The following is a 17,504-nucleotide window of genomic DNA, read 5'->3' as shown; positions in this document are numbered from 1 at the left end:
GTTTTTGTAAAAAATTCCAAGATTCTGGCTATAATTTTTATGTGGGTCATAAATTGAAATTAATAAATAAATAAATAATTTAACATTTCATACAAAATGGCCACATTATACATGTAATATTTTAATATATATTTTAATATAGTGTTTTAATTACTAAGGCTTGTTGTTTACATATATTTTACTAAATTTCTAACATATAATATATATTTGGCATATATTTGTAATATATTTTGGCCAGAAAAAAAAAAATTGCTAACTATGAAATGTGCTCTCTAAAGGCATCTATAAAAAATAAAATAAGTTATAAGATGTAAATGTTCATAAAAAATTACATAACATATTGATTTTATATATAATATGAAAGATTAAGATGTTAAAAATTAAGATGTTAAAAATATATTAAAAATGTTGGTCAGTAGAGGTTTACAAGGGTTTATAATCATTTTTCTAAATCCAACCGCAGAAAATGGCTATTTCTGACTATAATTTCTGGTCTGGGAAATGTTCTCTATAGGTTAAACTTTCAGTTCTTATTGAAAAAAAGAAGAAGATTAATATGATTAAGGTGAAAAAGAATTACGGTATTGAAGGTAATCCTCCTTTTAGCTCCTCAATGTAAACTGTTTTGTAATTAGTGTATCAAAAGTATCACAAACCGGAATCAAAGCTGTGTGTCTTGACATCCCTCATAAGAGAAGGACAATAAGTCTGAAGGAAAAGACTTGTCTTTGCATGCCATCTGTCCTCAGCTCTGACGCTTGCTCTAATTACTGCTTCTCCCTTGGCTAATGCTCCCTCATTAGGCATCGGGAGCATGTGCAATCCACACAAGCACTGAGAAATTTGCACTAAAAACGCTAGCTGGAGCCATAATGGGATCAGAAAATCTGTCTGGTGCGAAAGGCAATTCACACTCGTGGCTAAACGCTCATTTTGCTTTTCTGTCTCTCTTAAATTTGTGCATCATCCACTACAACAACGCTGCTCCAGTCTCAGATTTTTGCTCCAGCATTGAAGTTTCACGCATGTCCTCCCGGACAGCACAAAGACATGAAAGACATGAAAATCGCAATGAAAGATTTGAGAGTTGGCAGATCTTGTTTCAGGGGGGATTCTTTTTGTTTCTTCACCATGCAACAGTGTTAATTGATCACTGCTTAAAACATTTGAGAAGTTCTCAATGGTTTATGAGAGCAATTATGAGTTTTTATCTGGAAAGCAATCTGTGTTATTATCTTTAGGGTAGTAGGTGAGTTCTTGCACACCGCACAGCACTTTCTTGTCTTGTTTTTCTTATTGTGTTAGATTTTTGTGGTTAATTTCTCCTGTTTTGGGTAACCAACAAAGAACAGAAGAAATGAAAAAAAAACACACATACTGAATGTGCTGAAGTAATTAAAATTCACTATCAGTCGACGGATGCAAAGGCTGCCTTTGTTCTGTAAAGCTCACGTTTGTCATTTCTGCACAGCAGGAATCTCAGTGCTGTTTGCTTTTATCTTTATAGCAATCAACGCAATGGGAACGGTAACCGCACACGGCTTTAGAACTGCAATATCAATTGTCATCATTAAATCATTGCAACATCATCGCTGTAATGTGAGCATGGCTCAAGGGTTTTCACTGCATTCCTCAGAAAGGACTGTTGGCATCAGCTGCCAGGAAAAGTGTGATTTATATTCTATCAAAAAAGGCATAGTAACCACAGATATGAAATCTCCCTACATAGTATTTATGTATTGGGATGGATGTTGTATAGCATAAAACACAGGTTGCATCAATGAGGTTAAACACATCTGTCTTATTCACTTCCTAAGGTCATGAGGCCTATTAAAAAATGATTGTGATTTTAACAGTAAAAGACTGTAAAAATGCTACAGTAAAAACCGGTTAATTGGTTATCAGTAACTTTCCATATACAGTGAATAACTGTAATTACATTTAATGTAATTTTACAGTAAAATACTGTTAAAATTATGTTTTTTGGAAGTGAAAAAGAAAAAGTCATTGTATAATTTACATTGAAAAAACGTAAATTGACACTCCCAGAATTCCCTGCATGACACTTCCTATTTTATGTTTTTTCATTGAAATAACTGTTTCTTCTTAGTTTTTTCTTATCAGTTGTGTACATTAGGGTTTTATCTTACATCTAATGTTGTTAAATTAATGTTTATTGCATTATTTCAGTATCGTGTCTGTTACCATGATGGTGTTTAGTGTTTGTGTGAATGACACTGTCCACCTAATATAGCCTATTAGTAATTCCCTCTTCAGCTTGTGGAAGAGCTGTTTGTGATGAGCTTTGATTCATCATGCGACTTTCTCATCACTACCTGTTTTTGGTGGTTATCAGTATTACAATGGCTCAAAACAGATATTAGTTATTCAATATGCTGGTTTATTAACATTACATCAGTTAATGAAATACGTTTTTTTATTGTGAATTTAAGTTAAGTCTGTAAAACCTAAAATGTTGCTACCATATTTTTAACGGTGAAGTTCTGGCAACCACAGCTGCCGGTATTTTACCGTAAATGTCACAGATTTTTTTTTACAGTGTAACATCACATCATTTCACCAAAACATTCAAACAGAGGTATCATTTCATTATGCTAACACATATTAGCTTAGTGCAGCTCAATATTTCAACTGTTAGGTATATAAAATACTTCCTCTGGTATTTCTGCTGTAATTATGGCAAAGCGGCTTGTTTTCAATTTTTATTAACAGAAACTGGGAGTGTTGAAATATAAAATTAATTAACCAGTGCTGCAGGGATGACATATTTTTGGAGGCTAAAACACGGAAATTCACAAGCATTTTAGTACATCCAGTTCCACTGTCCTGTGGTTTTTCGGTTAAATGCCTGAAATGAGGTCAGTGGTTAACACAAACATCATTCTACCACATGAAACACAGCAGTAATAGCCCACCCGTGTTTTTCATAGCTTTTACATGTCTTGAAAAAGGCGGTTGCTCACAAGTGTCTAAATGGGACTATACCGAGGTCTTTACTAGTCTTTACAGTGTTTATAACCATGCTACTGCAAACTATTCTATTCTAAATATTTTAAACATGTAGATTTGAAATAAACATTGAATGAGTCTTTAGAAGCTAGTGACAGTGATGTTGAAGTCATGTGATCGTTGTAGGTGGGGGGTGGGGTGGGAATGATTTCAATTTGCATCTTGATTTTGTGTGTTTTTAGCATTTTAATTAAGTTAAACTATTTTAATACGATTAATTTAAATACTTTAAATTTTCCTGCAGCACCCATGCAAATTTACTGAGGCTCCTTGTTGGGAACTACTGTAATAAAGGCAAAAATGCCAAATATTATGACATAATTTATGACTGAATTTGAGTGATGCTACTAAAATTAAAATAATATTTCAAACATATTGTGACAGGGTTGACATACTGAAGCATTTTATGGTTAGTAAAATTAATATTTGTACTTTGCAAGCCTGTAACCACACATTTAGTTGGGAGTTGGTGGTATAGAACCAGCTATTGGATAATGACACTAATTTTGCAACACTGACCAAGTTGAATCAACTGAATTGAGCTGAATAATGACACTATTGTCTTCTGTGGAGCTGAAGTCAACTTTGCAGCTGAAATTGACTTTGTTTCATAATTGATGAACTTTGGAACATTGACAGAGCTATTGAACTGAATTAAGCCTTAGCAAAGACCCGCCCCCCCCTTTGTAACTGTTGCTATGTCCGTCAAGCCAAGGCGCTCTCACGCCACACATCGTGTTCTCACGCAGTGAAAAATACACCTTGGAGCAAAGAGGAAACTGACAAAATGCCCACACATAACACAGAGCAGGTTACTTTTGGTATGAAAAAGTCTCAGCTTTCAAATTTGGTCATTTTTTAAGAAATTCAAACAATAAATAGCATTTTGTGCCTCTAATGTGTCATGACAGATTGCTGTAGCATCTCAGTTCAAGCGGCATGTGAAGCTACCATCTCCTTCTCTTTACTAGTTATAGCATGAAATAAACATGAGTGAACATCAGAAGGTATCTTGTTTCAACTGCATTAAGATGTCAATACACACCATTTTTCAATTCAAGCCCACTCATTTTTCAAGTTTAATCTACTCTTGTCTCGTTTGTGTGTCGGACAAAAATGGCAGATTCTGCTTTATGATTGGTCAGATCGCCTGTCAATCAAACTCCCAGTGAAGGGTCTACTGAAACAACATTAAACTAAATTGACCAGAAAAATGACACTATACAGCTGCTTTACAGCTAAAATTGAATTGTTTCATCATTGATGAATTCTGCAACATTGACAGTTACTAAACTCAAATATTGACATTATCACCTTCTGTAGAGCTTCATAATTGATGAATTTTACAACATTAACACTGTAATTTCCCTAATGTGAAACTGCTTTGATCTGTATTGCATAGAAGTGCTATATAAATAAACGCAACTTGATTGAAAACCATTTTGGTTTACCACTAATGGTATATTGGAACCGCCATGTCTTGCTAGGTTGGCCCCTCAATGTTTATGTTGGTTACCACTCTGGTACTCGGTGTCTGAGGTGGGAAAATATGATTTCCTGAAAGTTAAACAGAATCTTTCATACGGTTTGGGCCTGTTATTTCCCAACACAGTGGTTTGCTCTTCCTTCAGAGGCACAGAGAAATCTTGAGAGGTGATCGAGGACTGAAGCACGTCTCCAGTTCTGTCCTGTTCCCAGCTCTCCTCTCTCCCACACAGAGACCCACACCCAGCCCCTGTCCATCTGCACCGGCAGGCACCTCAGCTGGGAGAGTCGCACGCACCAGCCTCCCTCTTCTGTTCAGGTCAGAGACCTTCACACGCGATGACATCATCATTGTCTGTCAGTCACAGAAAGCTGTGGGCCTCCTGTCTCAACACAGACTTCAGCCATGCCAACAAAGTGCCTGCAGCACTTAAAGCCGAAGCATTACAGATGAACACGGATCCGCTGTAGTGACACCGTGCATCGAGAGATCCGCTTTACGTGGGCTCAGTTTGTTTGCTGCGCGGCGATGTGCTGAGTAGCTGGCTGTCTTTAACGTGTGCAGACGGCGATAGAGAGATGTGAGCCAATCCAGCCATCTTGTACTGAGGATTCAGGGATGGACAAGCGTTTGCCATCTGTAGCTGCGGCAAAGCGTGAGTCTGCAGCCAGCCCACATTGTGTCAGCAGCAGCCACGATACTGAGGGCTTTTTAAGAGAGCGTTTGAGATGTCGCAGCCCTTTCTGTTGTACACTATCACCCACTAATGGAGCATGAACTTTTAGGGGGTGACATCAATTACTTCAAAAGATTTAATGAGTGTAAATGATTTATCTTAAGTGCAAAAGAGCGGTAAAACTCAACTGTTTAACTCTAGGGGAGTTGGAAAATGAACCCATTTTCAAAAATAGTGGAGTGTTCCTTTAAGTATTAATATAAATACTAACTCTACAAGCCATTTATTTATTTCCCTAAGAAGTGTAACACTTTGTTTTAGCATTATGGAGAACCTAACAAAGCAACATTGGCTCAACCAATTTTCCTACCGGTAAGCCCCTCCCGTCGAACGCAGACTAGCCAATGGCAGTCGTTTGAGATGTCGCAGCCCTTTCTGTTGTACACTATCACCCACTAATGGAGCATGAACTTTTAGGGGGTGACATCAATTACTTCAAAAGATTTAATGAGTGTAAATGATTTATCTTAAGTGCAAAAGAGGAACTGGGAAGGAGCTCATTATGTAGTCAGTGATTATCACCTGCATATTAAGTGTTGTTAATAGTTATGGAAATCCTTGTGTTACACTGCACTGGAAGTGTCATAAATGGGGGCTCAGGATACTTAAACAATGAAGGCATTTACAAATTACGTTTGTAAAACTGTATGTTTAACATTTAATAAAAAAACTGAAGAGTGCAGTTTTGGACAAAATATGTAGAATTAATTAAAGGAACACTCCACTATTTTTGAAAATGGTACAGACGATCTGAGCAGATTCATATCACAACCGGTGGTTATGTAATGGGGGGAACGCAGACTAGCCAATGGCAGTCGAGTATCAGTTGCACGGGGAGCGGAACTCTGACATCTTTAGGTTTCAGCGCCATAGAGAAACATTAGAAGATCCGAAGCTCGCATTAATTTTATGGGGTTTATGCTTCAAAAATGCAAAAACGATGTGCCTGGGGTACTTGTAACACTGATTCCAGGTATCCTGAGAGGATAGGCAATAGAATTTATTTTATTCTATTTCCTAAACCCAAACAAAACAGAGCAAAATGTCCCTAAGCATTCACCCCAAACCCAATGAAAATTAAAACGTTAATTTTCTTGTTGTCATACTCTCATTAAGTTACAATGTTCAGCTGCTCAAGCAGAATGTTAATGTCATCTAGCATTTTAGCAAGGTATCTCTGGCTAAAACCAGCTACGGTTAAAGTTAGTGAGTCCATGCTAACGTACAAACCTAAACAGCAAACTGTTCTCGCGTCTTGTACAGTGTAGGGCAAAAACACATAAACAAAGGTCTACATTTTAGTTAAATGTAAATTAATATAGGCTAATCTTACCCTGCGGTACATGAACAGTGTTGATCCGGGATTTTTTCATCTGCAATCGTGATGACCTTAATATGAGACTTCTCCCGCTTGCATTGTGATCTGTAAAACCCTCGCTTCCAAATTAATACCCACAATATTTATTTTAAAATCTTTTATATATCCCTCCATGGCATATTTAAGTACCACTTGAATGGTGGTCTTTCTGTGTCCAAAATTTATCAAAAAGATATAGGGACAAGGTTTTCACACTGATAGCTGTCATTGTAAGACAGTTAGCAACTCCATTTGTTTGTCCGTGTTCGCAACAGTAACTAAGGGGGGCGGGGCTTACCGATAGGTCAATTGTGTAAATTAGGAGGCAAGGCTATCTGTTTATCCAACCAATGGCAGACAGGGGAGTGTTTGGGGAAACCTGTTTGAAGACAAGCATTAAAGCCCAAATTATACTTTACCCGCACAACTTAATTTTCATGATCAGGAGTGTCTGTGGACATCCGCGCCTGCGCTGTTGTACGCACACCATTTGCAAAGAAAGAAAAATTGGGCTGCATGCGGACAGTGTGCGTACAACAGTGCTGGCATGAGGTGAACATTGAGAGAGAATAGTCCACTAGGTGGTACTGCGCATGTGTTTAATTTGTTGATCCACGCTTGAGTATACTGTAAAAGCTGCATGGACATGGTTGTGCACAGAAAAAGAAGTACACCTGGGCCTTAAAGGCCAAAGTATACTTCGGTTTTTACGCATACGCAAGGGTCTGCGTACAGTGCACATAACGTACATTTGTACGCACAGGTTGCACATGCGCACTGACTTGGTTTTGCACTAATCAGTTGCTCCGCAAGGTGGTAGCGCTGGCCCAGGCCACTGTTTCACAGTAGAAATGAAACCAAACAGACAGAAAAACAACAACAAAATAGCGAAGACTGCAACGACAACAGATGCCTGCTTTGACTAGCACTTGTGTGAGGAGGTTTAAAAAAAGTAAAAAGACATTTTTATCACTCATAACTTCAAGAGAAAAATACAGCAGACGCTGGACAAAGATGAAGCTTTCTAGAGCACCTACATCGACCACCTGAGCACTCTATCAAATGGAGTTTGATACTTTGAAATGCTATGCATTCGACTGTAAGCATACGCTAGCATGTGCATACAAAAACGAAGTATACTTTGGGCTGCATCTGAATTTGCATACTTCCCTACTATATAGTAAGTGAAAACAGTATGTGAATAGAGTAGTATGTCCAAATTCACAGTATACATAAAACAGTAGTCCTAAAATTGATGATCTACTACTTCCGGTGACATTCTGAAGCGTGCATCAGATGAACACTTTATTATCCCATGATGCCACGGGAGAGAATTTGGCAGTTAAGCGACGCAACTGACGCTGTAGGTCACATGCCAATAACAACAGGACGAAAGTAATGTTTGGATTAAATTCATACTACATGCCTGCACACGATATACCGCAGAACTTACACACTATATATAGATGCTTGTTTAACGGTCGTTTAAGTAATTATTTATTCAAAAGAAGTACCCATGGTATATGATTTTGGACATGTGTGTTCGACCTCAGGTGTGGCTGGCCCTATCAATGAGATTTGCTGTTTGCAGCTGAGAAAGAGGTGAAAATTGAGCCAGAAAATCGGGACTTTCTGCTGCCTATGGTGACGCTCACATGGTGTTTGCTGTCTTTATAGCAGATTAAGTGGAATAGATGCAGAATTTGTCAAATAAACAGACTTTCAGACATTTACATGTAGCAAAAGACACACTTTTCATTTAGTATTATGGCTTGATACTGCACCTGTATGCATAACTGTTCGTTCTTCTGCACTGGAAGCTCCTGTCGTCAAGTCAAATTCCTTGTGTGTGTAAACATACTTGGTAATAAAGCTCTTCTGATTCTGATTCTGATAAGAATAGTTCAACATATGCAATCTAACATTAAGATTACATGGAAAGCATTTTTATTCTTATAAAGACACAGATTGAGACTGTCCTGAATGAGACCACCAAAATAACTCTAGTGATCAGGATCATCTGCTCAAGAACAAGTCCGCAGGTGTTACCATAGCAACCCAGACCTCCATTCCCTTCCTCAGCATCACCCTCAGGGTCTTCCAGCTGACAGTAAGGTGCCTTAAAGTCCGCATGAAATCAAAATGGACTTTATTTACTTTACTAGCGCACATTGCTAGTAATGATGTGAACAATTAATCCGTCTCTGGAATGGCATTCCTTCTCTGATGACGTCAGTTTGACGGCTTGGGCAGAATATCCTTAAACACACCCCTGCAACCGTTAAGATTGCTATGAGTGAGAGACAGAGAGGAGGAGCGCAAACATAAAACCATGCCCTCTATTCAATATTCCGTTTCAGCTGGAAATACGTCACTACACTGAAATAAAGTCGGCAGCAACTTCCGGTTCACGCGGACTTTAAATCACAGCTCAGGCGAGAGAGACACATGCTTCTGAAGTTTGCTCCTCTGAGTCATTCAGGGCTTTTCATTTCTGTTCCTCACCTAAAAGTTCTGTCATGTTACATTATATCACAGCGACCGCCTCTGATCCACAAGACTTTTGCATGTTAAGCCTTACTTAGGATTGGAATGAAGTCTTCATATGATGACTAAATGCTCATTACGTGAGTCATATGTTGTCTTTTGAGAAAATAGCTTTGAAGTATAAAAACATTGTAATTTTTAGAATTCAAAACTTCCTTTCCAGTCCAAAAAGTGCATTTATTGAAACTAAACAGCTAAAATGACTTACTCTATGATATGATATTGACAGTGTCATTTTATTAGTAGTATTTTAGTCATATTTATTAGTAGTATTTCTATTCTAGTATAGTTTATATTAATACTATATTTTCTGTTTTCATTTTAATTTGTATTTACTAATTTTATTTACTTTTATTTACATTTTATTATTTTTTATGGGTTGAATTTATTTTTATTTCAGTTTTAGTTTTTATTTATTCGTAATTTTAGTGATTCAGCTTAAACTTATTTCAGTTAGCTGCTAGGTAACATTCCTAATTTTCCTATAATTAACTCAATATTCAATTTTATATTTAAGTTCAATTTCAATGATTACCAATGTTTTTATTCGTGGTTTTATTTATTATATTTATAACCTTGGTTACTAGTTCATGAGAAACGTCCTTTAGTAGCAACTAAACTGAATACAGTGATTATGTTAATGTGATTATGCTCATAATTAAAGCAACCAAACCTATTAAGCTCATCGACAGGTTTGAAAACATTACATGACATTTCTGGAGCTCATGCAACAGCTTTAAATAGACGTAGACATTAGGCATTATGTTTTTATTATTATATATGTATGGAGGCGCATACTACCCACTGAGCCACATTTATTAATTTATTTATGCTTAATTATGCTTATTTATGCATTCATTCAGCATTTATGGAATTTATGCACAATGTCCAAGCAGTATAAATCTGTAAACTCCAACAAAACTAATCATACCATGTACCGGCGAACCAATTCAAGTACTACACAACTCTTACTGAATACCTAAAATAATAGCAAGTAGCATGTAAAACAGATTGAAGAGGTTTGTCCATATCATGCATACAGTGGGTACGGAAAGTATTCAGACCCCCTTAAGTGTGTACATTAATGAGGAAAAAAAATTAACTTAAATGATTTTAGCAAATGGCTGCAATATAACAAAGAGTGAAAAATTGAAGGGGGTCTGAATACTTTCCGTACCCACTGTACATCTTAATTTGCTGAATCCTTAAGCTAGTTATTAACAATAATCAGATGTATGTGTAAATGTAGCCAGTGATCATTTTAGTCTGATATTAACAGTTTGTGCAGCACATTTCAGCCTGGATTATTTTATGAATCTGTCACAATTTAATACAGGCTCTGCAAAGAGGGTGTTATTGAAGGATGGGGAGGTAAAAATTATATTTAACACGACAGCAAACCCACAGTCAGCGCTGCTGCTCTTTACACATACAAAGAGAGCGTCATAAAGACGAACCAGCAAAAAATGGTCTGTTTAATGACAGAGGGTTGAAAATAAAAACTAAACTATATTCATTTTGATGTCATCCCATGGGACTGTACGTTTTTTTAATGAGGAAAACTGACTACACTATGAACTAGGCTATGAATGTTCTTTCGCCTCAAAGATGCATTTCAAGAAATCAGCAAGGCCTCAGTAAAAAGTTCTGTTCTTTGTCTCATCTTTGTTTTGAACCCAGTTTGTGATTGTAAGACACCTACCAAAATGGAAAGTGCCACAAACACGCAAGAAACAAAGCCACATCAACACACGCATTCGCACACAAAAGAAAGTCGACATCCTTCCCACACCTGAGGTGGTGAAGCTCTCACCTCCCGATCGCATACAGGTGTGAAAGCAAATACAATGGATCTTTATTCAGGCTGAATCACGTGAAGTCTCATCAAGCCCGACGCAGGTGTGCAACAGACTTTCGGATCATCAGACACTTAGGTGGATATTTGATCTAATCATTCCATCAAACAGCATGAGAAGGAAGAACCTAATCGTTCACTTCCAGAGAGCATCAACAAGGGTACACATCTGTAAGAGGCCTGTGAACTTGTGTCATTTCATTAGGGAAATCAGCGTCGTATTTAACCCCGCTCGGCAGCAACACCAGCCGCTATATATACGAGCCGCACAACCCCTCCGTCTCATTTTATGCAGTGCTGCATCATAAGGGAAAAAGAGGATAGAGTGATGTTTACCTATTCACACCTCTGATGAGTGCAGGAGAATTGAATTCATGCTGAGAGTGGAATAATTGATTTGGACGGCAGCCGCGCCACGAACATCTGGGGTCGTTCTCACTCCGGCACACCTTCTGATGGCATAATAACATCATGTCATTTACACCAATATTTCCCCGCAAATGCATTAAAAGCGTTCCCCGATGAAGCGAATTAGCCTTTCTTTACAGTTGTTGTGTGACTTTGATAATCGGATCTTCAGATATATTATTTGTCATCTTTAATTATCTGATTACACCAAACATCAGAGTCAACATCGCATTTAGTGGGATTATCACTTGAATGGAAGTGAACGCGATGCAAAACATCTAAACGGGGCGCACCGGCCGACGTTTGCGCCCTAACTTGGGGCTCTTTCCTTTCTGGCATCTGGTTCACTGAGTAAATTGGCTGCACAGACACCCTTCCTCGCTCTGCTCGGTTCTGTGGCGCTCTCATTTAAAAAGTGAGAAATTATAATTATCAGAATGATGCTTTTAATGATGCGTTAATTAGACTCCTACAGTGAGATTAGCAAGTGCTTATGAATTATTAACTGTGAAGTCTTTCCAGAATTTTAACAGGCAGGATGCACTAAATTAGCTTTTTGGTGATTAGCGTGCTGGAAAATAACACAACAGACTGTGGTGCATATGCTTATGATTACAACTTTAAGTGCATTTATTTAACTCTATCACACACCGGCAGTTTCGTGCCAAGATTCTGTGCAACCAACTTCTCGGGCAAAGAGCCTCGCGGATTCCTACTTTCTCATTAACAGAAACATATGATGAATCATTCTCTGCCAAAAGTCTTTTTTAGCACGCGACTGATATATATGGCGTGCGCTCTTTCTGTTTGGTGTTTTCGCTTTGATGCTTTGTCAAGGTCACTGTAATGATGTATGTGCTTTCCTTGCTAATGCAGTCGTCAAATCTTCTGCTACACTCTGTCAACAGCAGTGAAAACAATGAGGATCGGTAGCACACCTTACCGAACCCCCTGCGAGCGAGCGCGGAAGACGTTAAATAAACAAGCCTCCCCGCAGCCAATCCCGGCCGGTGTTACATGAGCCAAACCTAACAGAGCATGGTAAAACTATTTGGGTAATCCCTTAGTTGTAATAACTAAGTCAACTGTTTTGAATTGCGAGAGCAGCCTCTGGCCCAACCGCAGTGATCATGGCCACCCACTTTAGGCCCGCTTGCTATGCTTGGTCTGAGCTGTCCAAACTTTCCGATGGAAATAAGCCTGCTAATTTGCAGGACGTGGGTACCACACCCCGCTTGGCATGCATGAGTGCACCGTGCACCCAGGAGACGTCACACAAAAGACAATTTAAGGGGAAGGAAGAAGCCTGCTCTTTGCCCGCAGTCCATTTTAAACAAATAACCAATAAACAACCCATGTCCAAATGGCCAATTTAGACAGCGCCAGTACCAATTGGTCTGAGGACTATTACAGTGAACAAAGGAGACGCCTGATTGACGCCTCAATCTGTGATGCCATAGGGAATGACTGAGTTTTTGGACAAGAGAGAGATCTTACTCTTGTTAGTAATGCATATGAGATAATCAGACTGCCAATTATTATGGCAAAATAAACCCAACACGAAGCAAGCAAATGGGTCTTGTATCATTCTGAAAGGAGTTTTTACACCTGAAAAATAATTAAATAAACTGACATGAAATATTGATTTGAGTGGACAGTGAAGAAGATCGGTTGCCTGAGACGGTCGGCAAAAATAACTGATCACAGAATGCCGCAAATGACTAAAGAAAATCAAGTATTCCAGAGGGTTGTGAAATATTTTGCAATAAAATCAGTAATGAATCAGTGACTGGGCTTTTCAATATTTTTTAGAAACACAAACATGCAGTCAGTCATCAGGGTTTTTCCTGCATAGAGAATTATGAGGCGGCTGCCTCCGCCAAACTTTGAGCCGCCTCTGGTTGTTGACAAAATTCAGGCAGGCAGTCACGTGCAAGCATCACTGAACAGCGTCCATTAGAGCTTTTAGTTCATATTTGGAAAAATACTGATATTTTTATACAATTTTACTTGATATTTCTTTACACAGAATCATAATTTCTATTCATTTTCCACTGATTTACGCAATCTGATGAGCATTAACTCAAATTACGTGATCATCTCTGTATGAATGAATGAATGAATGAATGAATAGAGGAGACGCCGGTTTTGTTTACTACACACATACTGAAGCGCACGTGACACTCGCTGTGATTGTCATTTAGTGAGACTCGCTGTCTGTCGTCTCACTAAATGAGGACATAAATACATGAACAATATCTCCAGAACTGCTCTGCTCTTCATGAGTATTTTACGTTTCATTTGAGTAAAACTGGCGTCATATCATATACACACAGAACTGTAAAGGTATTCACGGCAACCCGTCAAAATAAAAGTTCGGTTTAACTTGAAGACACTGCCGCAGAAATATATTACTATGGTTCAGCAGAATGTACATACTCCTACTAGGCTACTATTAAAATTATTAAAACTTTATTTTTTTAAGCAATTTTCACAGAACATTTCTTCCATTTTTTTATTTTAATAGGCCTAGTAAATCCCCTTTTTTTGCCAAAATAACTAAATAAAGTTTGATTTTCAATAATTTAAAGATAAATGAAATTAATGTTTTATGCCTCATTCATTTAATAACCAGATACACAATGCAGAATTTCTGAGGAAAAAGAAAACATTTCATAAGTCTATTTTAAGAATAAATGTGAATAAATTAAGTTGTTTTTATGCATTCAAATTATTAGACATGCTACAACAAAGAATTTGGTAACAATAAAACATATGGTGAAAGAAAATAAAACATTTCATAGGGCCCTAAACTTTTAGTTAAACTTTTAATAAACTAATGTGAAGTTGTAGAAGTTTCATGATTTTAATTAATCAGACATGCTTTTTGATTAATAAAATGCAATTTAACCATTAAAAAGGATTCCAGAAAAATTTGAATGGAAAAAATGGAATTTGGAAAAAAAATAAAACTGAATTTGGGAAAAAATAAATCAGATTTCATAGGGCCCTAATTAGCACACGATTTAGGGGTTTTGATTTGGGGTATTTTCATAACAATAAGTTATGTCTTAGCTTCATGCTAATGTTAGCTCTAATGCACCTGTTACCCTGCTGCGATTGCCTTTCATGATGTAGTCTACCAGAAGAATTCACGTAAGGTTGTAAGAAAATGTTTTGTTTTCTAGAAAGACACTTTACATGGATAAATGTATATTGGATCAAAGCGATGTGGACCAGGAGACTATAAGGAGTGGATAAAGATTTTCAATTTCATGAAGTGTTTAACAACTTAATGTTATGTTTATGTTCACCTATAAAAGGGCTTTTAGCTGGTATGATGCATTTAATTTAATGTTCAACGGGTTTGTTTTTGTAAAATGTAAATTTATAGTTGTAATTTTTTTCAATTATTATAACACCTAAAATATGTTGCGTGTAAAAAGTGTTGGTTTCAGCCAGTTGAAGGGTGGGTACATTGTGTGCACATGATCAGAATGGTAGGCCTACCACCTCCGCCTCATTTTAAGCCAGGAAAAACCCTGGTCATCTACTGTTTTTCAGGATCCTGGTTGTTGTTTTTTGGTAACGATTTCAATTTTGCATTCTTAACATAAAATAATTAATAATATAATATAATAATAGTAATAATATTATAAAATGAATAGTTATTATTTTGTAAAATATAGAAATATTATTAAATATACTATTATAACTCATATATATATATATATATAAAATGCTAAATATTTATTATAAATAAAATATTTAATATTTATATATTTAATGTAGTTTTTAATATATTTTTATATTTATTTTTACAACATATTTTTTTATTATTTGAGTGGGTGGGTGGGTGTGTATGAGTGTAAAATTTAAACAATATATAACAATAATAAACAAGCCTCTTATATAAATATAAATATCTAAAAAAATATATATTCATGTATTTATGTAAATATAAAGACACAAAAATATATTTATATATACAGTTGTGAACCCTGTTACTTTTATGTAATGTTTTTACATAAAACATGTTTTTGAGTTATTCAGATTACAGGATAGAATTATACAGATTCCTGTGATTCAGAGTCACCGGTAACATGCCTGTGGCAACAACGGATTAACGGCTTGTTGTGTGGTTATTAAGTACCTCCGTACATAATGCAGTGGATCACTGTACAGTGCTCAAAAAAAATAAAAAAATTAATTCATATCAATTTCCTCTCTGACAACGTGTGACTTATGAAGTGCATTTTAATGAACCATTGTTTCTTTGATATTTCCTGCTATATGTTTTTCTCCACAGGGCATCAGTAAACGCGTTAGTGGGCTGGAGGGTAGAAAATAACACAATGCGATGTATTTTATGAAGAGACCTCCGACAATCGCACCGAGCGAATACTCATCGGCAGGTTTTGTTTTTGCACAGGTTATGCAAATCAGTCCTCGTTGACTCACCAACTCGTTATAACATTAATTAACACAGTGCTACCTTGCTCAATATTTGGTAACAGAGACACTGTCTGCGGATGTAAAAATTTACAGGATTCCAATTTTAATGAGGGAGCAGAGCACAGGTGTGCTAATGAAGGGATTGGCTCATTTGAATAAAACCATCCTGTTTGGGAGAAAATTAATTAGCAACACTGGAGTAAACGCTGACACCTTTGAACAGAGATGGTGAAATTATACCATAATGCAAATTTGCCTTTGATGACAAAGGTGCTCCTGCCTTATTATATCTGTTTAGTAAAAGTTTGTTAATCAGCATTAATCACTGTATTATCGTCTACATTAGAGAGGTTAGTTACTTCAGATGTTTCTAACTGTGGGGCTGAATTGCACTAATAGTCACAAGGTCGAGTTCAAAAAGCAGTATTTACCAACAGCTTTCCATCCTCATGTTTAGTCTCCATTTGAGGCTAAATTTACGTGATGCGCGTCTCAATTTTCCTTCCTGGATTACCATGTTTAAGCCTTATTTTCAGCAGACAACACAAGCTAACTGCAGCTTATTAAAACGTATGAGGTGGAATTTTACAGCGACATTCAAGACGGAGCAGATAATAGGGAAATACCATGTCTTTTCATGAAGTGTACAGGAACGTAGTCTTAACCCGAGGCCTGATATTAAAACGTTCTTCTGCGCTTAAAGCAGCAATTAAGGAGCGTTGTGAAACAAGTGTTAGATACTCAAAAGTCTCTCAGAAGATACCTCCGAGTTTATCACTTTGAATACCCACTTGAGGCTAATGCTTTTCATAGCTGCTGTTTCATCCGCTCTATCTTGGTGGGACCACACATTTTCCACATCTACTGAAAACTATGGCTATAAATCTAAAGCTTTACATAGAGCTGGCCTTTAGCCTCCAGCTAAATAAATACCATCCTGCACAGCCTGAAATAAATCAGTGACTGGGCTTTTCTGTACTTTTTAGCAACACAGACCAGCAGTCAGTCATGTGCTTTTTCATGATCCTGGTTGTTGTTTATCTTGCAAAGATGTAAATTTTTGCTTTGTTAAACAAAGTAATTAATAATATAATAAACAACAAAATATTATATTGTAAATAAATAAATATTATATTATAAAATACATAAATATTATAAAATATAGTATTATTCCTACAATGTTACATTGAATATTATTACATATAAAATTATTAAAATAACTGCAATTAATTTAATACTTTTTTCAACTAATCTTTAAGAAAAAGGGGGGGGGGATAACTGCTATGTGCAAAAAACTTTCATGAGTATGCACAGAATTTGCTGAATTTACTTCTAAACCCTTGATGAAGTACATTCTATTCTACATTCGCCATGTGGCATGATTAATGGCATTGATATTTCTCAGACTAAAATCAACTGCAAAAAAACAACTTTCTTGGTTATTGTTAAATATAATCAAACCTACAAGGAGCAATGTTCTTGGTACTTATAGCACTTCCAATATATATATTTATTTAAAAAAACGCTAAAAATTAAATGTGAAAAATGAAAGCTAAAAATCTGTAAGCTGTATGTATGTATATATATATTTGTGTGTGTGTATATATATATATGTGTGTGTGTGTATATA

The 17,504-nt window shown here is 36.6% G+C and overlaps 1 long non-coding RNA gene across 1 annotated transcript in view; it reads right to left on the bottom strand.

The window, feature by feature from the left end:
- The window catches only part of LOC107664746 (uncharacterized), a 20,815-nt gene that overhangs the window by 2,234 nt on the left and 1,077 nt on the right, over positions 1–17,504 (bottom strand). The window contains exon 2 of the long non-coding RNA XR_001631486.1: positions 11,348–11,463. This is a non-coding gene — a long non-coding RNA (uncharacterized LOC107664746). The remainder of the gene's footprint in view (positions 1–11,347; positions 11,464–17,504) is intronic.

Source organism: Sinocyclocheilus anshuiensis, unplaced genomic scaffold (genome assembly GCF_001515605.1).
Source record: "Sinocyclocheilus anshuiensis isolate Anshui unplaced genomic scaffold, SAMN03320099.WGS_v1.1 scaffold235, whole genome shotgun sequence".
NCBI classification, from domain to species: Eukaryota; Metazoa; Chordata; class Actinopteri; order Cypriniformes; family Cyprinidae; genus Sinocyclocheilus; species Sinocyclocheilus anshuiensis.
This window is presented reverse-complemented; position numbering and strand designations above follow the sequence as displayed.